We start from the raw sequence: 22811 nt of genomic DNA, 5'->3' as shown, positions 1-22811 counted from the left end.
TTCACTCTGTACTCTTATATAAATCTAAACAGTTTACTAGACTGGCTTGTTTAAAATTGTAGTTCAAAAACTAAAGCAATTTTAAAAGTTGGAAAACCAGAGTGATTTAATATCCCCTAGTGTTTAACGTGCATTGGCAAAAAAGGTGTTTGTAATTTAGACTTGCACAGGTTGATGGCTGACTGTCCAGGAACATAGTTGACTTTCAGTGCAGAGATCTTTGCCTGTGCTTGCTCTGCAAAGATGGCAGCACTGGGGTGAGTGGTTATCCTATATCCTCTGTTTACTTCTCCCAGCAATTAAGGAAACTATAATATTGGAGATCTGGAGGAGAATTCAAGGCTAAAAAAATATACAATGCTTATGTCATTCTCCAAGATGAGATATAGCAATTATAATTCTTTAGGGAAATACCTCAAATGTACTATACAATTTTCCAGTGGAATAATTGCACTCTGACTGTAGCTATGGAAAGGGAACTTGAACAAGGTGTTTTCATAGAAACATGATTAAAGGATAGTGCTTAAGAATAAACTGCATTTTTGCTTGTGCATCATGTGAATAATAATTTGAATTTTATGAATTCTGGAATTGCTGTAAGAGGATGATAGATGGTTCATTCTTGCCACTAAGCATTTGATATGCTACTTAATTATAAAGATTCATAGCCTCCACTTTAAAATTTTTCTTTGGCAGTAGGAAAGGAATTGTTATCTCTGGTATTATGGGTTTATATGTAAAGTTTTAAAAGGTCATACTAAACTACAGTTTTCTATATGTGAGGATATAGTACTGAATAACAAAAACAACAATTTACCTTTATTGGGTGCTTGCTATGTGCCTGCACTACTCTGGGCTCTTAAACATTGAATGATCCCAGTAATCTTACTAGATTTACCTATAGTTATCCCCATTGTACACGAGGCATAGAAAGGGTAAATATCTTACCCAAGGATATATTGCTAGTGAGTGACAGGACTGGCCTAGGTGTTGAGAGATTTTTCCGGTGGTGATGACAGATTTGTAATAAGCCAGCTATCCATTCACACATTCTTAACCAGATCCTTCTGTGGCCCATGAATGGCATGGGATTTTGAAATAAGTGGTTTAGCTAACAAGATGCAGCTTGTGGCTGTGGAATGGGGAACATTTTCATTCTCATATAATTGACTCACACAGAAATTAAAATATTACCACCATGCTAAATGCTAAATGAGTCACTTGCCCAAATTAACAATTTTCCTTTACTGGTGAAAATTGACAATTTTCCTTTACTTGTGATAATTCTGAAATGTAATTGTATCTAGATAGTACTGATAAATTATTGGAGTTAGACAATCCTAGATATGTTTTAAAGTTTCGACCTAATACTAAAAAAGCATACAAGTGTTACACTGAAATACATGTATGAATTTATAATACATTTTTAAAATTTAAAAATTAGTTACTATTGAGGTATCTTTACTACTTTTAATTTTAGTACATATAAACACAAAGGTTTATGTATTTTATGCCAACCAAATTACATTCTGTATTGCATAGAATTAGGCATAAAATAATAAAATATTTTAAATAAATCTGTGGTTTTACCAAGTTGTAGTTTAAATTTCTGCCATCATTTTTAGGCACTTGTGTTAAATTTTAACTGAAATATTAGGTTTTCCTTCATTGCTAATCTTTTTCAGTGGTTAATTCCTTTCTCTTGATATTTCTCTAATAGTAAGCAAACCTTTAAAAATATTTACAAAATGTCACTTTATTTCTTATGAAATATTACTTTGTGTTTTTAAAGTCATATATTTGGGAAGCATAATGAAATTAGATTTTAGAGTAATTGACATAGTATTTTGAAGTGCGAGGAAGATTTCTTAGGGAAATTGGAAAAAAAATCCCAATTCCTAAATTGAGATTATTTTGTTTTTTTTCATCAAATTCATGGCCTTTCTTTTAAATTCAAAGGCCCCGTTCTTTTTGCTTCCAGAGCCCAAGTAAGATATATGATTACTTTGATCTTCTGAATACTTTTTTTTTGGCTTATAAATAACTCACTGGATCAAGTTAAATTATTATTATTTTTAGTAAGTTCTACTTCCTGTTTTCTGCAATATGCTTCAGCATTCCTACCTTCATTCCTTGCTCATCCCCACCACCATCTCCATTTTGTAACCTTGTACTTCTTGATTTAAAGCCATAAACTCCACTACTGAGAATGTTTACAGGGGTTATTAGAGGGTTCTGATTAATTGAACTTTTCATTTAGTTGAGGGCTAATAAAAAAAATCTTATTGGAACCCAGGGTTGAAGTTGTTCTAAAATGCATTTTCACATTCCCCACCCCCGCATCCCCCAGAAAGTCTATATACTGAATATAAGCATAAAGGTTAATAACTGTGGGGTCAGACAATATCATATTTCAGACCTTCACTACCACTTGTTTATTGTGTAACCTTTGGTAAGCCCCAGGTGTCTCATTAGTAAAGAAAAGATGAGTAGCACTTGATTTAGGGCTGTTGGGATGATTAAATGAAATAGTCCATGTAAAGGATTTAGCATCCTGCCCAGTGCATAGTAAAAGCCCAGTACATTATAGATGTTTTTATTGCTGTCACTGATCATTACCTTTGTACCTGTGGATTATTCTATGTGATGAGGAAGTTAATATTAATATACATGATACACTGTGTCAATCGGTAAGTCACAACTGATAAAAGTGATATAGTATCACATCCTGCATGAAAAGTGCTTTTACAATGCTGAAATATTACTGACTTTATATCTTGTCCCATGAAACAAGAAATTATTCATATTCCATGGCAATTTATATATATATGCATGTTTCTTTTTATTGTTACAGATATAAGTATGTAGTGGAACAGTGTATTATATTGCAAGCCAAAACCAAGCTTAAGTCTATGTTTTTAATTTAGGCTTTAAAATCTTTTTTAAAGAAATCTTTAGTTACTATTTTAAATAACCCTCAGAATATCACAAATAGTTTTCTGTATTACCATATGGTCAATTTGTACCCAGTCTGTAAAATCCTTTCCCACACCTGGAACAGCATTATATTTGATTCTAGGAGCTTATCTAACCAGATAAGGAGGTGAAATAGGGACATACATCTCTTCTCAATCTGATTTTTTAAATGTAGTTGAATGTGAATACAGAGAAAAATGTCTATGAAGGTAGTTGTAGTTTATAATGAATGAATTGAGGCTAGCTTGACCCAGCTATGACAGAGTTATATATACTGAAAAATTTTGAGGCTTGATTTAAAAATAAAATTGGGGGAAGACCAAATTTTTAAATATGAGATAAAAATCACTCATTTTTTCACTACCTTAAAAAAACTGACTTTTTCTTTTTGTATAACATTATCTGTATTAGTATGTATCATAATATAGTTGTAATGAAACTTCACATGCTATTTTCATGTATAGTATAGAAGTAAATTCACATTGCAATATAATACTTTAAATATCTACATTCTAGTCTATCATGTTCATGTTCTTCAATTTATTGAACTGTTTCCTTAATGTTCCATCTTTACAGTAATAAACTTTTAAATCAATCAGCAGGCAGTTAACTCAATTTTGCCTCTTTTATGTTAAATTAGGATAATACTGATGACTAGAATTACCATGTAAACGAGTATAAATAGTAGTAAAGTTTTCACTACACATTATCATATTTCTAAAAGTGCTGTAATGTTTTACTGTTCCACTGATAGTGAATATGGATAACCCTGCTTTGTCAAAATTGGGTGTCAATGTTTTTTGCAGCCAGGAGTGTAAGATGGCATTTACACTCTAATTTTACTGATAGGAAATAAAAAGATCTTCAGTGCTCTTTTGACCTCTCCTTGGGTGAACTGTTTATCCAACAGCACTATCACCTTCAGAGCCAACATTCCCTGAGTCATTTTTTTTTTTTTTTGTATTTTTTACCCCATATTCCTGAGTCCTAGCACCAGGTATGGTGCTAATGCTCTCAACAGCTAGGAATTTTTATGTTCTCATTTTACAGACAAGGAAACTGAGGCTGAAAGAGGGGAAGTAATGTGCTCAAAGTCACCTAGCTAATAAGTAGTAATTAGAGATTTGAACTCAGGCTATAGAATTCTAAAGTTAAAACTCTAAACTCCTCCTCTATATAGTACAGATTGTGACATTGATTACACTTATACAAGTATTTCCATCAGTCTTTGTCCTTTTAATTTTGTTTTTTTCCTTATTCTACTGTGGAAATGTTTAAATGCATTTATTTTTGAAACTCTCCATTTTAACCTCTTGCTCTATATTTGTCACTTGCTCATGTTTATTTCTTGTTCTGTGATTGGTATGAATTGGACACATGTAGACTAACCCATCAATTTACTACACAGTTCATTATTGCTTTTAAAACTATCTTGCTGAGTCATGGTGAGTTAGAACCCTGGAACTTTTTGTTATTTTAGTTCTATCACAGTATTTATTGAGTCAGACGGAAGACAACAGGATGGTTTAGCATGTCACTGACAAAATTCTGTTACCTTCCTTCATCAAAGATGGCAGCTCTCCTCAACAGGAATGAAGGGTAAAGGACAGGGCGTCTGACACCTGGATACCCCTTACTACATTGTCTTCACTTGTTCCAAATGAGGACCAGAGGAGATGACACTTTCCATGGCAGGTGGGGTGAGAACTGACCTTTGAGAGAGCTCTGCAGCAGGGGTAACACACAGACCTTGGACTGGCTAAAGACAGGTTTGTTTGCAAAGACAAGTTCAATTCTTAAGTGCCTCACTTTTCATAAAGTAAGACATAAATACCATATAGTAGTTATTTTGATTCTATTAAGCTAAGATCATAAAGGGATGAAGTATTATAAGTTTTTTAGGGGATCTTCTATGATTTCATATAATTTTACCTCAGTTTGTGTATTTTGTTTCATCATGATTAAGATCATTAAATCGTTGTATGGGATTACTACATATCTGTGTCATTTGTAAAAATAAGCTATTGAAGCTGTAAACTGAGAATAACTGTTGGACTTAAAACCTGCCTCTACTTGCTGTCCTGTCTAGACCTCTTCTCTACCACCACCCTTCCAAAACAAAACCCAACTCCAGAAGCCTTGCAGAATAATGTAAGCCTTGTTACAGCTTCCCTTGAAGGGATTGCACAGGGGTTTATGCAGCCTATCATTGAACAAAATATCCTAAAATTCTACGTCGTTCATTCAAAGTCCCAGAGTTCTTCCCCAGTCTTGACCCTCTTTGTTTACCATTCGTGTTCATTCCTAACATACCTTCTCTCTCTCTTTTTTCCTTCCTCTCCCTCGCTCCATTCCACCTTCCTTTTCCTCCTTTATTTCTACTTCCCTGCAATTCTCTTCTGACTCATAAACCTCCCTGCTGGGTGCTGCCCCCTGGGAAGTGCAGTCTGGTTTCCAGCTTGAACTGCTTTTCTCCCTGGAAGAGCAGAGCAAAAATCCTGGTTAATTAAATCCTCTGTTGTATTATAGGAGGTGACAAAGAACAATAATGAATATTGAAGGAGCCTTGGTCCTAGAAACAAATAGCCCACATAAGGTCAGTTGTGTCCAGAAAGAGGCCAGGGTGGTCATGAGCAGGAGCATCAATAACAGAGACAAGCTGCCTGTGGCTGTGCAGTGGGCACAGGGAGTGTGGGCATCGTTGGGGGTGTGGAGAGGTTCAGTGGCTGTCCAGAGTGCTGTGGTAAAGGAATTAGCCAAGAACATTCATCGTAGGGAACTTTGTATGCTCTCTAGGATAAATAATTTGAGATGTCCCAAGGTTGGCAACAGAGTGGATGGATGGCTGGACCTTGTGGCTCCTCTGCTTTTCCTAGCTCGCTCTCTGCTCTGTCTTTAAAGAGTGCGGCTCCCTCTTTAAGGCTTTGGTTCAAGCCCTCCTTAGCTGCTCTGGTCTTAACCACCCTAGGGCAGCAGAGAATGCCCTGGGTTGAGGTCTCAAGAGTTCTCGGCAGCAAACAGAATCTACTCTAGGTAGTGTAAGCAGAAAAGTAAAGTGTATTGGGACTTCACCATATTTCTAGGAGAGCCAGAGACCATACAGCCCAGAACAGTTCCCCATTCAGGGGCTGTACTGTACCTCTCCCCACTGCTGCAGTGTGTTGTGGTGAATGAAGAATCTGCTGTGGTCTCTTTGGGGACATAGTTAGGAGGTAGGTGAATGGTTCACAAAAGATAAAACTACAAAACACACATCTCAAAATCTTTGGATTCCTTACTCTCCATTATACTAAGTAGTTTCTGGTGAATAGCATAGGTCACTACTGAGCCCAGATTTCAATGAAGAAATGGAGCAAACAATTATAATTGCTGTCAGTTGCTTGAGCTTCCCTATTAAATCCAGCTGCTCTGTTAAGACAAGCTGATCTATAAAACCTAAGTTAAAATTATGTATGCTCTTCCCTTCCCTCAGAATCCATTGCCACACAAATTTCCCAGGTTTATACTGGCCAAGTGGAACTTGTTAACTTATGTGAGTTTATAAGTTTGCAAAAATATCACCATTCTTTTAGCTTGTAATCCTTTTTCTCTCTGGTTCGACTTTTTCTTTGGTTCCCAGTGCAGCTGGGATCTGACTCTTGTTATGGGTCTGGAAACAACTGGGCAGGTGGAGGTGGGACATGAGAAGACAGGTTCCCCTTGTAAGTACCTCAGGTGAGCTCTTACCTTATCTCCAAGCAAAGCAGGTGTTATTAAAGGAGACTCGGCAGGGCTCCAGAAAGTCATAGATTCTGGATTGTCGGGAGGGGACATTGAAGAAGGTCATTCAGAGGCTGGTAGTGTTTCAACTGACCAAATGCTCTTATTTTCTCATCAGTATCCTTTCATGTAAAAACTTGATACATCCAGGGTCTAGGACTTGTCAAAAAGAGAGGGGAAAGAAAGAAATAAAAATTATTTGTATCTAGACATCAGGTTTGTTTGTTTTTTTAAACATGTTTTAGTGCTGCATTTTTTTTCTTTTTTCTTTTTTCTTAAGGTATTATTGATATACACTCATATGAAGGTTTCACATGAAAAACAATGTGGTTACTACATTCACCCATATTATCGAGTCCCCCTCCATACCCCATTGCAGTCACTGTCCGTCAGTGTAGTAAGATGCCACAGAGTCACTACTTGACTTCTCTGTGCTACACTGTCTTCCCCATGATCCCCCTCACACCATGTGTACTAATCATAATACTCCTCAGTCCCCTTCTCCCTTCCCTCCCCACCCCTCTCCTTTGGTAACCACTAGTCCCTTCTTGGAGTCTGTAAGTCTGCTGCTGTTTTGGTTCAGTTTTGTTTCGTTATACTCCACAATGAGGGAAATCATTTGGTATTTGTCTTTCTCTGCCTGACTTATTTCACTGAACATAATACCCTGTAGCTCCATCCATGTTGTTGCAAATGGTAGGATTTGTTTTCTTCTTATGGCTGAATAATATTCCATTGTGTATATGTATCACCTCTTCTTTATCCATTCATCTACTGATGGACACTTAGGTTGCTGCCATATCTTGGCTATTGTAAATAGTGCTGCAATAAACATAGGGGTGCATTTGTCTTTTTAAAGATGGGATCTTGTTTTCTTTGGGTAAATTCCTAGAAGTGGAATTCCTGGGTCAAATGATATTTCTATTTTTAGTTTTTTGAGGAACCTCCATATTGTTTTCCACAAAGGTTGAACTAGTTTACATTGCCACCAGCAGTGTAGGAGGGTTTCCTTTTCTCCACGTCCTCACTGGTATTTATTGTTCCTTGTCTTTTTGATGTTGGCCATCCTAACTGGTGTGAGGTGATATCTCATTGTGGTTTTAATTTGTATTTCCCTGATAATTAGCGATGTGGAGCAGGTTTTCATATGCCTGTTGGCCATCTGAATTTCTTCTTTGGAGAAGTGTTTGTTCATATCCTCCGCCCATTTTTTTAATCGGGTTATTTGCATTTCAGGTGTTGAGGCATGTGTGTTCTTTATATATTGTGGATGTTAACCCCTTGTTGGATGTGTCATTTACAAATATATTCTCCTATACGGTAGGATGCCTTTTTGTTTTGCTGATGGTGTCATTTGCTGTACAGAAGCTTTTTAGCTTGCTGTAGTCCCATTTGTTCATTTTATCTTTTGTTGCCCTTGCCCAAGGAGATGCATTCAGGAAAAAGTTGCTCATGTTTATATTCAAGAGAATTTTGCCTATGTTGTCTTCTAAGAGTTTTATGGTTTCATGGCTTACATTTAGGTTTTGATCCATTTCGAGTTTACTTTTGTGTATGGGGTTAGACAATAATCCAATTTCATTCTCTTGTATGTAGCTGTCTAGTTTTGCTAACACCAGCTGTTGAAGGGGCTGTCATTTCCCCATTGTATATCCATGGCTCCTTTAACATATTAATTGACCACATATGCTTGGATTTATATCTGGGCTGCCTAGTCTGTTCCATTGGTTTTTGGGTCTGTTCTTGTGCCAGTACCAAATTGTCTTGATTACTGTGGCCTTGTAGTAGAGCGTGAAGTCAGGGAACATAATCCCCCCAGCTTTATTCTTCTTTCTCAGGATTGCTTTGGCTCTTTGGGGTCTTTGGTGGTTCCAGATGAATTTTAGAACTATTTGCTCTAGTTCATTGAAGAATGCTATTGGTATTTTGATAGGGATTGCATTGAATCTGTAGATTGCTTTAGGCAGGATAGCCATTTTGACAGTATTAATTCTTCCTCTCCATGAGCACAGGATGTATTTTCATTTATTGGTATCTTTAATTTCTGTCATGAGTGCCTTGTAGTTTTCAGGGTATAGGTCTTTCACTTCCTTGGTTAGGTTTATTCCTAGGTATTTTATTCTTTTTGATGCAATCGTGAATTGAATTGTTTTCCTGATTTCTCTTTCTGCTAGTTCATCATTGTGTATAGGAATGCAACAGATTTCTGTGTATTAATTTTGTATTCTGCAACTTTGCTGAATTCAGATATTAGATCTAGTAGTTTTGGAATGGATTCTTCAGGGTTTTTTTTATGTACAGTATCACGTCATCTGCAAACAGTGATAGTTTAACTTCTTCCTTACCAATCTGGATATCTTTTATTTCTTTGTGTTGTCTGATTGCTGTGGCTAGGACCTCCAGAACTATATTAAATAAAGGTGGAAAGAGTGGGCATCCTTGTCTTGCTCCCAATCGTAAAGGAAAAGCTTTCAGCTTCTCTCTGTTAAGTATGATGTTGGCTGTGGGTTTGTCATATATGGCCTTTATTATGTTGAGGTGCTTGCCCTCTATACCCATTTTGTTGAGAGTTTTTATCATGAATGTATGTTGAATTTTGTTGAATGCTTTTTCAGCATCTGTGGGGATGTTCATGTAATTTTTGTCCTTCTTTTTGTTGATGTGGTAGATGATGATGGATTTTTCAAATACTGTACCATCCTTGCATCCCTGTACTAAATCCTACTGATCATGGTGGATGATCTTTCTGATGTGTTTTTGAATTCAGTTTGCTATTATTTTGTTGAGTATTTTCGCATCTATGTTCATCAGTGATATTGGTCTGTAATTTTCTTTTTTGTGGTGTCTTTGCCTGCTTTTGGTATTAGAGTGATGCTGGCCTCATAGAATGAGTTGAAGTATTCCCTCCTCTTCTACTTTTTGGATAACTTTAAGGAGTACAGGTATTAGATCTTCACTAAATGTTTGATAAAATTCAGTGGTGAAGCCATCTGGTCTGGGAGTTTTTTCTCAGGTAGTTTTTTGATTACCAATTCAATTTCATTGCTGGTAATTGATCTGTACAGATTTTCTGTTTCTTTGTGGGTCATCCTTGGAAGGTTGTATTTTTCTAGAAAGTTGTCCATTTATTCTTGGTTATCCAGTTAGCATATAAATTTTCATAGTATTCTCTCATAATTCTTTGTATTTCTGTGGTGTCCATAGTGATTTTTTCCTTTCTCATTTCTTATTCTGCTTATGTGTGCCAACTCAATTTTTTTTTTGGTAAGACTGGCTAGGGGTTTATCTATTTTGTTTATTTTCTCAAAGAACCAGCTCCTGCTTTCATTGATTCTTTCTATGTTTTGCTCTTTTCTATTTTATTTATTTATGCTGTAATCTTTATTATGTCCCTCCTTCTACTGACTTTGGTCCTCCTTTGTTCTTCTTTTTCTAGTTTCATTAATTGTGTATTTAGATTGTTCATTTGGGATTGTTCTCCTTTCTTAAGGTAAGCCTGTATTGCACTATACTTCCCTCTTAGCACAGCCTTCGCTGCATCCCACAAATTTTTCAGTGTTGAGTTATTGTTGTCATTTGTCTCCATATATTGCTTGATCTCTGTTTTTATTTAGTCATTGATCCATTGATTATTTAGGAGCATGTTGTTAAGCCTCCATGTGTTTGTGGGCTTTTTTGTTTCCTTTGCACAATTTATTTCTAGTTTCATACCTTTGTGGTCTGAGAAGCTGGTTGGTACAATTTCAATCCCTCTGAATTTACTGAGGCTCTTTTTGTGTATGTTATCTATTCTTAAAAATGTTCCATGTGCACTTGAGAAGAATGTGTATCCTGCTGCTTTTGGTGGAGTGTTCTGTAGATGTCTGTTAGGTCCATTTGTTCTAATGTGTTGTTCAGTGCCTCTTTCTCCTTATTTTCTGTCTGGTGGATCTGTCCTTTGGAGTGAGTGGTGTGTTGAAGTCTCCTCAAATGAATTCATTGCTTTCTATTTCCCCTTTAATTATGTTAGTATTTGTTTCACATATGTAGGTACTCTTGTGTTGGATGCATAGGTATTTATAATGGTTATGTCCTCTTGTTGGACTGACCCCTTTATCATTATGTAGTGTCCTTTTTGTTACTTCTTTTTGTATCTTGTTACTTTCTTTGTTTTGAAGTCTATTTTGTCTAATACAAGTATTGCAACTCCTGCTTTTTTCTCCCTATTATTTGCATGAAATATCTTTTCCCATCCCTTCACTTTTTGTCTGTGTATGTCTTTGGGTTTGAAGTGCATCTCTTGTAGGCAGCTTATAGATGGGTCTTGTTTTTTTTATCCATTCAGTGACTCTATGTCTTTTGATTGGTGCATTCAGACTATTTACATTAAGGGTGATTATCGCTATGTATATACTTATTGCCATTTCAGGCTTTAGATGTGTGGTTACCAAAGGTTCAAAGGTAGCTTCTTTATTATCTAACAGTATACTTAACTCACTTAGTATGCTATTTTTAACACAATCTAAAGTTTTTTTTTCTCCCTTTTTTTTCTTTCTCCTCCAGTCTTTATATATTAGGTGTCATATTCTGTACTCTTTGTGTGTCCTGTGACTGACTTTATGGGTAGTTGATTTAATTTTGCAATTGCTTAGTAATTAATTGGTCTACTTCCTTTACCATGGTTTTATTTTCTCTGATGACAGCTAATTAGCCTTAGGAGCATTTCCATCTATAACAGTCATTTTAAAATGCAGTACAAATATGGTTTGTAAGAGGTAAATTCCCTGAAGTTTTGCTTATCTGGAAATTGTTTAATCTCTGCTTCAAATTTAAATGATCATCTTGCCAGGTGGAGTATTCTTTGTTTAAGGCCCTTCTGTTTCATTGCGTTAAATATATCATGCCACTCCCTTCTGTCCTATAAGGTTTCTGCTTAAAAGTCTGATGGTAGCCTGATGGGTGTTCCTTTGTATGTGATTTTTTTCTCTCTCTGTCTGCTTTATATACTCTGTCCTTGTCCTTGATGTTTGACATTTTAATTATTATATGTCTTGGTTCTGTCTTCCTTGGTTTCCTTCTGTTGGGAGATCTGTGCACTTCCATGATCTGAGAGATTATTTCCTTCCCCAAATTGGGAAAGTTTTCAGCAATTATTTCCTCAAAGAGACCTTTTATCCCTTTTGCTCTCTATTCTTCTTCTGGTACCTCTGTAATGTGAATATTGTTCCATTTGGATTGGTCTCAGAGTTTTCTTATTATTCTTTCATTCCTAGAGATCCTTTGTTCTCTCTGTGCCTTGGCTTCTTTGTATTCCTTTTCTCTAATTTCTATTTCATTTACCATCTCCTCTACCTCATCAAATCTGCTTTTTAATTCCTCCATTGTATTCTTCATTTCAGATACTGTATTTTTCAAAGTTTCTGTTTTTCTTGAAGTCCTCCCTGAGGTGTTGAATATTTTTCTGTAGCTCTGTGGGAATGTTTATGATTTTTGTTTTGAAATCTTTATCAAGAAGACTGGTGATTTTAGTTTCAGGTAACCCTCTTTCTTGTGTTTGAGGCATTTTGGTTTGTACAAGATTCTTTCACCATTTCATTTTCCTAATGATTACTATGGAATAATAGCTTTGTTTAGGCAACTCCCTCTAGTGCCCAGAAGCTCTACTCTCTTGAGCTTCCCAGCACCTAGAGTGATGGCAGGGGTCAATGGCAAGCAGTGCCAGTGCCTTCCAGGAGGAAAGAGCTCTTTCCTGCTTCACAGCTGCAGTGCCTGCCTCCACTGTGAGGGCCTGTGGTGTGAGCACACATGGAGGAGCCTCTTAATTATGTCCCTGTAGGTGCCAAAGGTGAGGCTGCCTTCTGGCTGGCCTGGTGCAGTGGTGGGGGCAGCAGGTTTGTGAACTGGTGCTGGCCAGGAGGAGTGAGTGGCAGGCTGCATATCACAATGGGGGGCCTTGACATTGCATTGCTAATCAGGGGGATGGAGTGCCTATAGCTCCTGAAAATTCCCAACCTGCTGTGCTGAGTGTGCCAGGATGATTTTGTCTACCTGTCCTTTCTTCTGAGCAGCAAGCTCTGAGTAATCCTTGCCTCTTTAGCAGCCCTCTTGCTGTTGGAAAGTCTTTCAATGTGCCCACCTTTCTTTTGTTCTGGAGTGACCAGTTTTGGGTACCTGTTCTCCTCAAGCTGCTTGAATCTCAGTCTTTCTGAGTATTCTGCCTGTCTTTGCTTTCCAACCCCACTAATCTCCAGAGCACCATGTAATGAGGGTTTGTGCTCCCTGAGAAGATTTTCAGGGGTGGGTGTTTAGCAGTTTTGGGCTTCTACTCCCTCCCTGCTCCGTTTCTCTTCCGCCTGTGAACTGGGGTTGGGTGGAGGCCTTGGGTCCCACCAGATGGCAGCTTTGCTACTTTACCCTTTTCTGTGAGGTCTTCTCTCTTCCCTAGATGTAGGCCATCTCTTGCAGTTTTCTTTCAGGTTTGCTCTTTCAGGATTAGTTGTATTTGCTGTATTTTTGTAGTATATGTGGTTTTGGGAAGAGGTTTCTGCCTGACCTCTCATGCCGTTGTCTTGTTTAATCTCCCAGGGATTAATTTTAATAATACTAAGAGTCTAAGCATTTTTACAATGTCATATTTTACAGTGTCAAATTTGTCATGTTTAGTATATGCCTGAAGGAGGGTTATGGCAGATGGATTTTCAGCTTCAGTGGGTTCTGTACCAAAGTCTGGCCCTGTCATTGTGACAATGACTGAACATTCCAGAATGCTGATTCATTTGTTAATTCTTTGACCACCCCATCTCCCACTGACCTACTCTCCTTTAAGTTCTTTTCTCCTTTACCCTGGAATTTTGCCAGGTCATTTTACTATTTGGCAGCATTTCTCTAGTTTGGTTTTCCTTCTTCCACTAGGTTGTAAGCTTCCTGTGGGTAGACAATTAGTGAGTCTCATTGACCACAAATTTACTTCACATACTCTGGAGAAAGAGAAGATGGGATGGAGAGAGAGAACAGTGTAAAAAGCATTCCTGGGCCTCCTGCCTGTCCTTGCAAGGAGTATAAGCCTGGAAGGACTGTCTAGTTTTCTCAGTGGGCCTCAGTACTGTTCAGAGTCACACACGCAAAGATGGTGGCCTAAGGGACTGACCACAAGCAAATTGTAGAATCCAACCCCTCATGGAAGATGTGACTCCCCCATACTTAGTACCTGATAACTGAGTGAGCCCATGTCCCTGGTCCCATAGAGAAAAATGATGAAATACAGAGGAGCAGGTTAGGGAGGTACATCTTCAGCATTTAAGACAAATGTTATTCATTTGGCTTCAGAAGAAACTGCTTCTGTGGAATTTGCATAATTTGTATTTCACGATGCACTTATTAGCAGGGTACAATTATTAGCATTAAAAAGACAGTTCCAAAATCTAGATGAGATGCTCTCATTATCTAAATTTATTAAAAAGATTGGACACTAAATAAAATTATAAATAAATTAAACTGCAATCTTCCCATGTGAGAAAGTTTAAGGAAGTAAAGATTTCAAAAGAATTTGAAAATGAAAAGGCAAGTATGGTGCAAAACTCATCTAGTGTATAAATAAATTCTCTAGGATATCATATATCTATCCATGACATCTCTATATTTAATTTTAACTAAAAGAAATCCCCTTGGGAATCAGTCTGATTAATGGATTATAAAAATAACTGATGAGAGGGAAGATACTTCCTCCTGAATTTCCCTATTCTATTCAGTCTTAAGTTACTCTATTCAGAATGACACAGTAGGAGCATAAAGAAGCTAAATGACCTATTTCTAAGCTAAATATCCTTATAGAAGAGGTAAAATATTCCCACTTCACGTGAAATTCATATTTATGTAATTTGTGCTTTTTGAAGAGCATTGGTTATATTGAGGGTTTTACTTTGGTCTTGGTGGATTTTTTGTAAATAAAATCCTATTCTAAATATGCTTGGAGAGTTCATTAGTTTAAAGGAAGCCTAATTATTTCATAATGAAAACGGAATATATTAAGTGAATGTGCATTCACACATGCAAGCACACACACACATATTGTGGTGACATGAAGTGAATGTGTGGAACAAGTCATTTTAGAGCACTACCAGGTCATATAAGATTAAGTGCATGAGTAAGTGATTCAGTGCTTCTTGCCTTGTAATGCTCCTTATCTTGAAGCTTAAGTCAGGAGGGGAATCTTTTTAAAAGGTAAACTCTGATCTTGTAGGTCTGAGGTAGAGCTAGAGGCTCTGCATTTCTAATAAGCCTCACCTACTGTAATTCTGCTGGTCTGAGGACCACACTTTGACTAACAAGAGGCTAGTGTTAGAACAATAACAACCACAGGAGTTCAAAGAAGGGAGAATTAATATGGTCTGGTACAGAGACCTCTCTCTAACCCTCTTTATCTTTAGTAATATGTGAATAGCATATCTTAATTTCTCTGCTTAGTATATGCATACACATTTAAGCAGATGAATTAAGGTGTCATGACTATATATAGTCTTAGGCCTTAGTATAGTCTTAGTCTCTTTGGGCTGCTATACCAAAAATACCATAGACTGGGTGGCTTATAAACAACAGAAACTTACTTCTCACAGTTCTGGAGGCTTGGAAGTCCAAGACCAAAAAGGCAGTAGATTCGGTGTCTGGTAAGTGCAGACTTTAGGGTTGCAGACTGATGACCTCTCTCTGTATCCTCATATGGCAAAAATGGGAAGGGACCTCTCTAAAACCTATTTATAAGGGCATTAACCCACTCATGAGGGACTGCCTACCTGACCTAATCACCTCCCAAAGGTTCCACCTCCTAATACCATTACCTTATTGGTTAGGATATCAATATATGAATTTGGGAGAGGAAAAAACATTTAGACCATAGCATATATATATATCAAATAGGTTATACACTCTTACTTCATAATTCTTAGGAATAACTCATTACATGGAAATTTGGGGGCAAATTTTGGAGGAAAATTGCAAAATTTTTAGTAAAAAATTTTTACATAATGACACCTATGTAAAATAGGGACTTCTAAGTTTGGGATGAGTATAAAATCAGTAAAGCAGTGAACTTTACATTCTAAATTAATTTTTTGCATTTGTACTGCAGTTGACTTTCTGAAAAATAACCATATTTGATTTCCCTATTTTTTTGAAAACCATCTTTTTATCAGTCACTTTTAAACCTGCATTTCTGCATTACGTAGCACAATCTAATAGATTTGGGTGTCTTGTTTACTTAATGAGAACAGATTTGGGGAATCTTTAAGTTTACAGGAAATCATTTAATGGCTTAGAATTTTTTTGAGTGTTGTTTTACAGCCCAGTTGTCAGTATTCTGAAGTTCCCTAGAGACTGTGTCAGGATTTTGGTCATGTCCACATTTAATTATCTCACTGAATGACTGTTTTGGAGAGTGCGTGGAGTTTTAGGCTCCACTGTATGGTTAGAGGGTACAGTCTGCACACAAGATCATCCCAAACTCTAATACCAACTGCAAGTTTGGGGGTTCCCTAGACTACTCTCAGTTTGGATAATTAGCTAGAAATATTTGCAGAACTCAACTGAAAGCTGTTGTACTCACTGTTATGGTGTATTACAAGGAAAGGATACAGATTAGGATCAGCTAAAGGAAGAGAGGCATAGGGCAGACCCAAGAGGGTTCCAAATGCAGAACTTTTATTGTCCTCTCCCATGTAGTTAGGACATGTCACTCTCCTGGTATCAATGTGTGGCAATACACACCAAGTGTGGTCAACTAGGGAGGCTCACTCAGTCTTCAATATTCAGTTTTTACTGGAGCCCTATAATTGATTAATTGTCTATATGTTTGATCCCAGAGGCCAGATAGACTGATACTGTGTGACTTAAAGCCATATTGTCAGTCTCCCAAGTGTGGTCAACCACTACCCTAAGTCCTATTACGCTTTCTGCAGGATCCAAGGCCCCAAGGCAAACAAAAACTTTCTTATCAGGCATGACATTCTAAGGGTCCATAGATTATCCTCAGAAGCAGAGGACAAAGGCCAGACTTTCTCTTTGAGCAAGACCAAATTTTTCACTACACCTGGGAGTGTTTTCTCAAACTGCTGGGTGAGACCCATTAATGGTAGTGATATCAATTTAAATAGTCCCCACTGACAATTTTACCAAAAGGTCACATTTAAGAACAACACATTTGAACAACACTGGCTTAGAGTAATTAATGTAAGTGAAATTGGATCTGCTTCACTCAACTCCTTCAGGTGAGATGCTGTTGATTCACTCAGCAGTGATCACCCCCTTGTATATGTACCTTAGGGTTTTTGTTTTCCTTGTTTTGATAGAGCTTATCCATTTTTACTAGGGCTTATGCTTTAAGATCTTTTTGTTTTTTAAAACAAAACATACATTGATCTTTACTGTAATGCAGCAAAGATATAAAAAATAAGAATATAAAAAATTAAAGGCAATTACAAATACACTCTGTGAGCAACTCATTTGCATATGTATATGTGAAAAGAACTCAGTAAATTGTAAATAATTTACACATTTTAGTGATTATTTGGTATCCTATGGCTTGGTTCATACCAAACAGCTTATTGCAGTTGGTTCTGAATTGAACCAGTGTGAGTTCAAATTCCAACCCTGCTACATTGTGTGACTTGTACAAGTCACTTATCTTCTCTCAGCTTCAGTTTTGTTATCTGTAAAATTGGGATAATAGCCGATTTTTTGGACTCTTGTGATGATTAAATATAACTAAATTGTTTAACACAGTGCCTGTAGTAGTGTAGTAGATGCTTAACAAATGGCGGCTATTATTAGCATCATAATTTGTTAGACTGTTAATAGGAAGGGGTCTATGGGGAGCAACTGGTTCTTAGTGAGACTGTGCTATGGAGGGGCAGTCTGTGTATTGGGTATAAGCATAAGCTCTGGAACCTGACTGCTGGAGTATAAATCCCATCTCTACCACTTAGCAGCTCTGTGATCTTGGGCAAGTTATTTAGCTTCTCTGGACTTTGATTTCATTGATCCATTTGTCTATCCTTAGGCTAATACCCTATTTTCTTAATTACTGGAACTTTAATCTTGGAATCAATAGTGAGTCCTCTTAAGTTTTCAGGATTGTTTTGGCTATTCTATGACCTTTGTACTTCCATTTAATGGTTTGTATCAACTTCTCAATTTCTAACAAAAAGCCTGTTGAAATTTTCATTAAGATTATAATGGATGAATTTTGGGAGAATTGACATCTTAATAATATTGAGTTTTCCAATTCATGAACATGGTATATGTCTTCATGTATTCTGTAGTTTTTCAGTGTGAAGGAAATGCACATCTTTTGTTAAATTTATTCCTGAGTACTCTATGTTCAATGTAATTATAAGTGTTTTTTTTCCCATTTGTTCATTGTTTGTATATAAAAATAAAATTGATTTTTGTATATGATTTATATCTTATAACCATATTATTTCTATTAATATAGAAATACTTATTATTTCTAGTAGGTTTTTTGTAGTTTTATTAGGATTTTCTACATAAACAAACATATCTTCTGTAAATGGAGACAGGTTTACTTCTTTTCCAATCTTTATGCCTTTTATTCCTTCATTTTTGCTTATTTCACTGCTAGGACTTTCAGTTCAATAATGAATCCAAGTGATGAAACTGACATCCTTGCCTTGTTTTTCATCTAAAGGGGTGCATTCAGTATTTCAACTTCCAATGTTTTAGCTACAGGTGTTTCATAGTTGTTCTTTATCAGGTTGGGAATTTCCATTCCACTCTTAACTTCTGACAGTTTTTATCATGAATGTAACATTTTGTTAAATCCTTTTTTTGTGTGTATCGAGATAATCATATTATTTTTCTGCTTTATTCTGTTAATAAAGAGATTTACTAAGTCAACCTTGCATTTTTGAGACAAACCCTACTTGGTTGTATATTTCTAGATTCAATTTGCTAGTTTTGAGGGTTTTTTTGCATTTATGTGCATAAAAGATATTCATTTATAGTTATATTTTCTTAGATTCTGTTTGTCATGTTTTGGTGTCATTTTTGCTGGCCTCATAAAATAAATTGGGAAGCATTTTCTCCTCTATTTTCCACAAGAGTTTGTGAAAGAATGGCATTATTTTGAGCTTGTTTTAGCTATTCTAGGATCTTTACATTTCCATATGAAAGTTTGAATCAGCTTGTCAATTCTATAAAATAGCCTGTTGGATTTTTGACTGGGATTGCATTGACTTCGTCAGTGTGGGTTACAGTTCATCAGTGAAACCATCTGGGCCTAGTGTTTTCTTTTTGAGCAAGTTTTTTTTATTGTGAATTCAATTTAGTACACATAGGGCAATTTAGATTTTCTCTGTGTGTGTGCATGTGTGTGTGAGAGAGAGGGGTGGGGATTATGGTAATATGGAGTTTTTCCATTTCATCTAAATTGTTAAATTTATTGGCATAATGTTGTTTTTAATATTCTCTCATTATTCTTTTTAATTTCTATACGATCTGCAGTGATATTCCTTCTTTTATTCTTGATGTTGATAACTTTTTGTTCTCTCTTACTCCTTTCAAATCAGTATTTCCAGTGGTTTACCATTTTTATTAATCTTTCTGAAGAACCAATTTTTGACCCTGTTAGTTTTCTGTATAATTTTTCAGTTTTCTGTTTCTTTGATTTCTGCTCTTATTTGTTACTTCCTTCCTACTTATTTTTGGTGTAATTTACAGAAGCCACTTTTGATGGTAATACAGACCAATATTTTCAATTCTTTTTTCTGGCTTTGATTTGACATTTAGGTGGGTCTGAAAATTTGTAACTTCCGAGAGCTTTTTAGTTTTCTAATAGGTTTGTCCATTCCTGCTTTAAGGGATTATTGTCTATTTCCTGGACACAGTTTAGATAAGAAAAAGTAGGCTTTCTCCCCCCTATTTAAATTAGCATTTCAGATAAAACTCCAGTGAGTGAAAAGATTTGTTTGATAATTATGTAAGACTCCTACATATTTTGTTTTTCTGCAAATGGAATCATTAAAGAGAGTGCAGTTATTGGAGAAATGCAGTGAATAAGAAGCTTGGTCCAATATTAGACTTTATATGTCATGATAATTCTGTGTGAATCAGTGTAATAAATTATTAATCTTTGCTATTAACATTAATATTTAGATTAGAGTTTAAAAGAATATCTTGAGTTCATTTCTAAATTGAGTTAACTATAGCTTCAGTCAACAATCTGTAAACCATCCTTCTGTGAGTTCCTGTTGGCCCTTCTTTCCCCGTCTGCAGTATCTATGTTGCAGACCATATCTAAGTTCATTTCATCCTCTCCTTGCAGACCCTTTTGGCTTAGCCCCTGCAACAGCTCTGCTGGAGGTAGATCTAGGCCCTTCCCTGGCTCCCCAAACCCTCTGCCTATGGGCTTGTGCATTGTTCCCCACTTCCATGCATGTGAATTGAGGTTGTTACTGAGCTCCATATTTAAGTTCCCAGAGTCTCTGAAGATCTGGGGTTTGTTCTGCTCTTAACTAGTTACCTTCCCTAATGCCAGGGCCTTGCTCTTGGGCCTCACCTAGTCCTGGGGTCTTGCTCAGCACAGGTTATTCTTCCTGCCTGCCTTGATTCTGGAGCATCATGCCTGGCTGTTCTTTATCCATCTCCCTACCTGCAAGGCCACAGCTCCCAGGGAACCTGGGTTTCCTCTCCTTTGCCTGAGGGTCTGTCCCCTGCTGTGAGCCCCTGCAGCCCTGTCTGTGAGGCTCTTGGCCCATCCCAGTGAAATCCCAGGCTGGTTCATACCTTTCTGCCCAACTTATTCACTTCAAGTAAATGGCAGTGCTTTGTCACATCCTGAGAAATGATTGTTCCAAACTGTATAACTTTAGAATTTTGAAACCTAATAATATTCTTTGATAGTGAAATTAAATATGTCAAATATTTAAAAGTATTTATACTGATTCTGTATAATCTTTTCATGCACATTAGAACTTAATTTCTGTGAATTTTTTTCAGGTGTATAAACATCTGATGCCTGTACCCAAAAGAAGTATTCAATAAATACAGTTTATTTTCATTCACTTTGTTATGTGAGGCAAAAATGTCTCTCAGGGATTTCTAATGGATGACAAATCCCTTTTCATCAAATACTGTTTTATTTAGATTTTGTCAAAATATAATAAAATACCTTATTCAAGCATTGTCTAACTCAACGTACTAGTCCTATCAAATCCACATAGGCTCACAACTTTTGAGGTAATGTTAATAATACTGAGTTAATTGAGAAGAATTGATTAGTCCATACATATTCATTATTGGAGGAAAAATATATCATTGTCATCTCACAACATATCATAATCTTCCTGGCTTACTGAGAGAGAACATGCTCCAGAGCCAGAATGCTTCCCTGTGCAGTGAAAGTGTGTGGGTTGAAAAAATAGTGCTCTAGGGGCTCCTACAACCAGGAAGAGAGTATCTGCTATGGAATAATTTAAGGGGATACTTTAAGGATGACCACAAAGGAGAGAGGCAGACCTAGGAATACTGAAATCACCGAGAATGTTGAAACCTGGCAGGCAAGGCTGATGAGACTGAAGACGCATCCTTTGGCCCTGATGGGGTCTTATTATGGAGCTTACTTATCTGTGTCTTCAGCCTTAACCTTTCTCCAGAGTACTGGGCTGAAATTGCTAACCCTTTGTTAGACTATCTAACGCTGCCTAATACCACATATCTGAAATGGAAGTATTCATTACTCGAGCAGTTACTCACTGGGCCCACTGTATGTCAGGTACTGTGAACCCAAGAGACATGGTCTCTGCCTACAGTCCATCTTCTCTCCCCAGTGCCTGTCCTTCCTGGGTTCCTCCCCAGCTCCATGCTGGGAGTTATCCCCCTGCCCCTTCTACTCCTCCTGCTATCCTGTCACTTGGCTGATCCTTTGTCCTTGGTTTACCTCCCTACCGGTCCTCTCCTGTGCAGCCCTTCTAATACTGCCCTGGTGCAGTGGCTTCCTAATAGCTTCCTTTTTTTTTTCTTTTTTTACAACTGTGGTAAGAACAGTGAACATGAGATATACCCTCTTTACAAAGTTTTAAATGTGCAGTACAGTATTAACTGTAGGCACAATGTTGTGCAGTACATCTCTAGAACTTACTTATCTTGTATAACTGAAATTTTGTATCTGTTGATTAGCAACTCCCCATTTCTCAATAGCTTTCTGAAAGGTCCCAGCAACCCCTCTTGCTTCTCCATTCTCCTGTGCTATGGTTTGCTACATGCATCCCAGAACTCATTGTGTTTGCTTGCTTGTATCTCTCCTAAGGACACTCTGAACCATGTGGGATTACAGGCTATCTTATTCATTAGTATATCCTCAGCAACTACCACAGTGGCATTTAGCGGATACTTGTTGCAGGATCTTTCCTGGAAGGTGGGGATGAAAATGAATGAATGAATATAGAAACAGTTTGAGTCATGCTTTAGAAATGTGTTTTAGTAAATATAGCATCAGCTTTAAATTCAGGCTCCCTCCTTCCCTTCCCTGTGCTGTGACCTAGGGCTCAATTTCCTCGTATTTTCATGGGTATATCAACACTGTATCTTGTGAGGGTTAAACGTAGATAGCATCATTCAAAAGATTATCAAACTACTTAAATGTTGTTATTAAGGCACAAAGCATTTTTTTCAGTGGCCTCCTGTTTTCTTAATTGAAATTTATATGTATAGTGTTTATGCTCAGTGTGGTTGGACCATTCAGGTTCTTCTCTGTCCTACATCCGGATGAGCTTTCCACATACTTCCTCATTCCCTTCTCCTGGCCCCTCTGATGCTCACAGGGTTGTGCCCTAGCACCTTTGCTTACCTTGTTCCTCAGCCTAGATTGTCTACCCACCCCCGAGTCTTCACCTATCTTAGATCCACCTCAAGTGCCACTAGTCTTCTTGAAGCCCCCTGTGTCCCAGGCAGATGTAATCATCTTTCTATTCTCCAACACCATTCAGTACCTTGATTATTTTTCCTTTGATTATACAAAAATTGTTTCTGTGTTCACATTAATGCTATTCATTCATGAATACTCTCTCCTACTGGCACATGGTAAAATT

At 37.0% G+C, this 22811-nt stretch overlaps 1 protein-coding gene across 10 annotated transcripts in view; it reads left to right on the top strand.

The window, feature by feature from the left end:
• Positions 1-22811, top strand: part of EML6 (EMAP like 6) — a 269209-nt gene that overhangs the window by 54004 nt on the left and 192394 nt on the right. The gene's annotated exons all lie outside the window — the stretch shown is intronic.

The sequence above is a fragment of the Manis pentadactyla genome, chromosome 2 (assembly GCF_030020395.1).
Source record: "Manis pentadactyla isolate mManPen7 chromosome 2, mManPen7.hap1, whole genome shotgun sequence".
NCBI lineage: Eukaryota > Metazoa > Chordata > Mammalia > Pholidota > Manidae > Manis > Manis pentadactyla.
The sequence above is the reverse complement of the archived record's forward strand: the minus strand, read 5'-3'. Positions and strand labels throughout refer to the sequence as shown.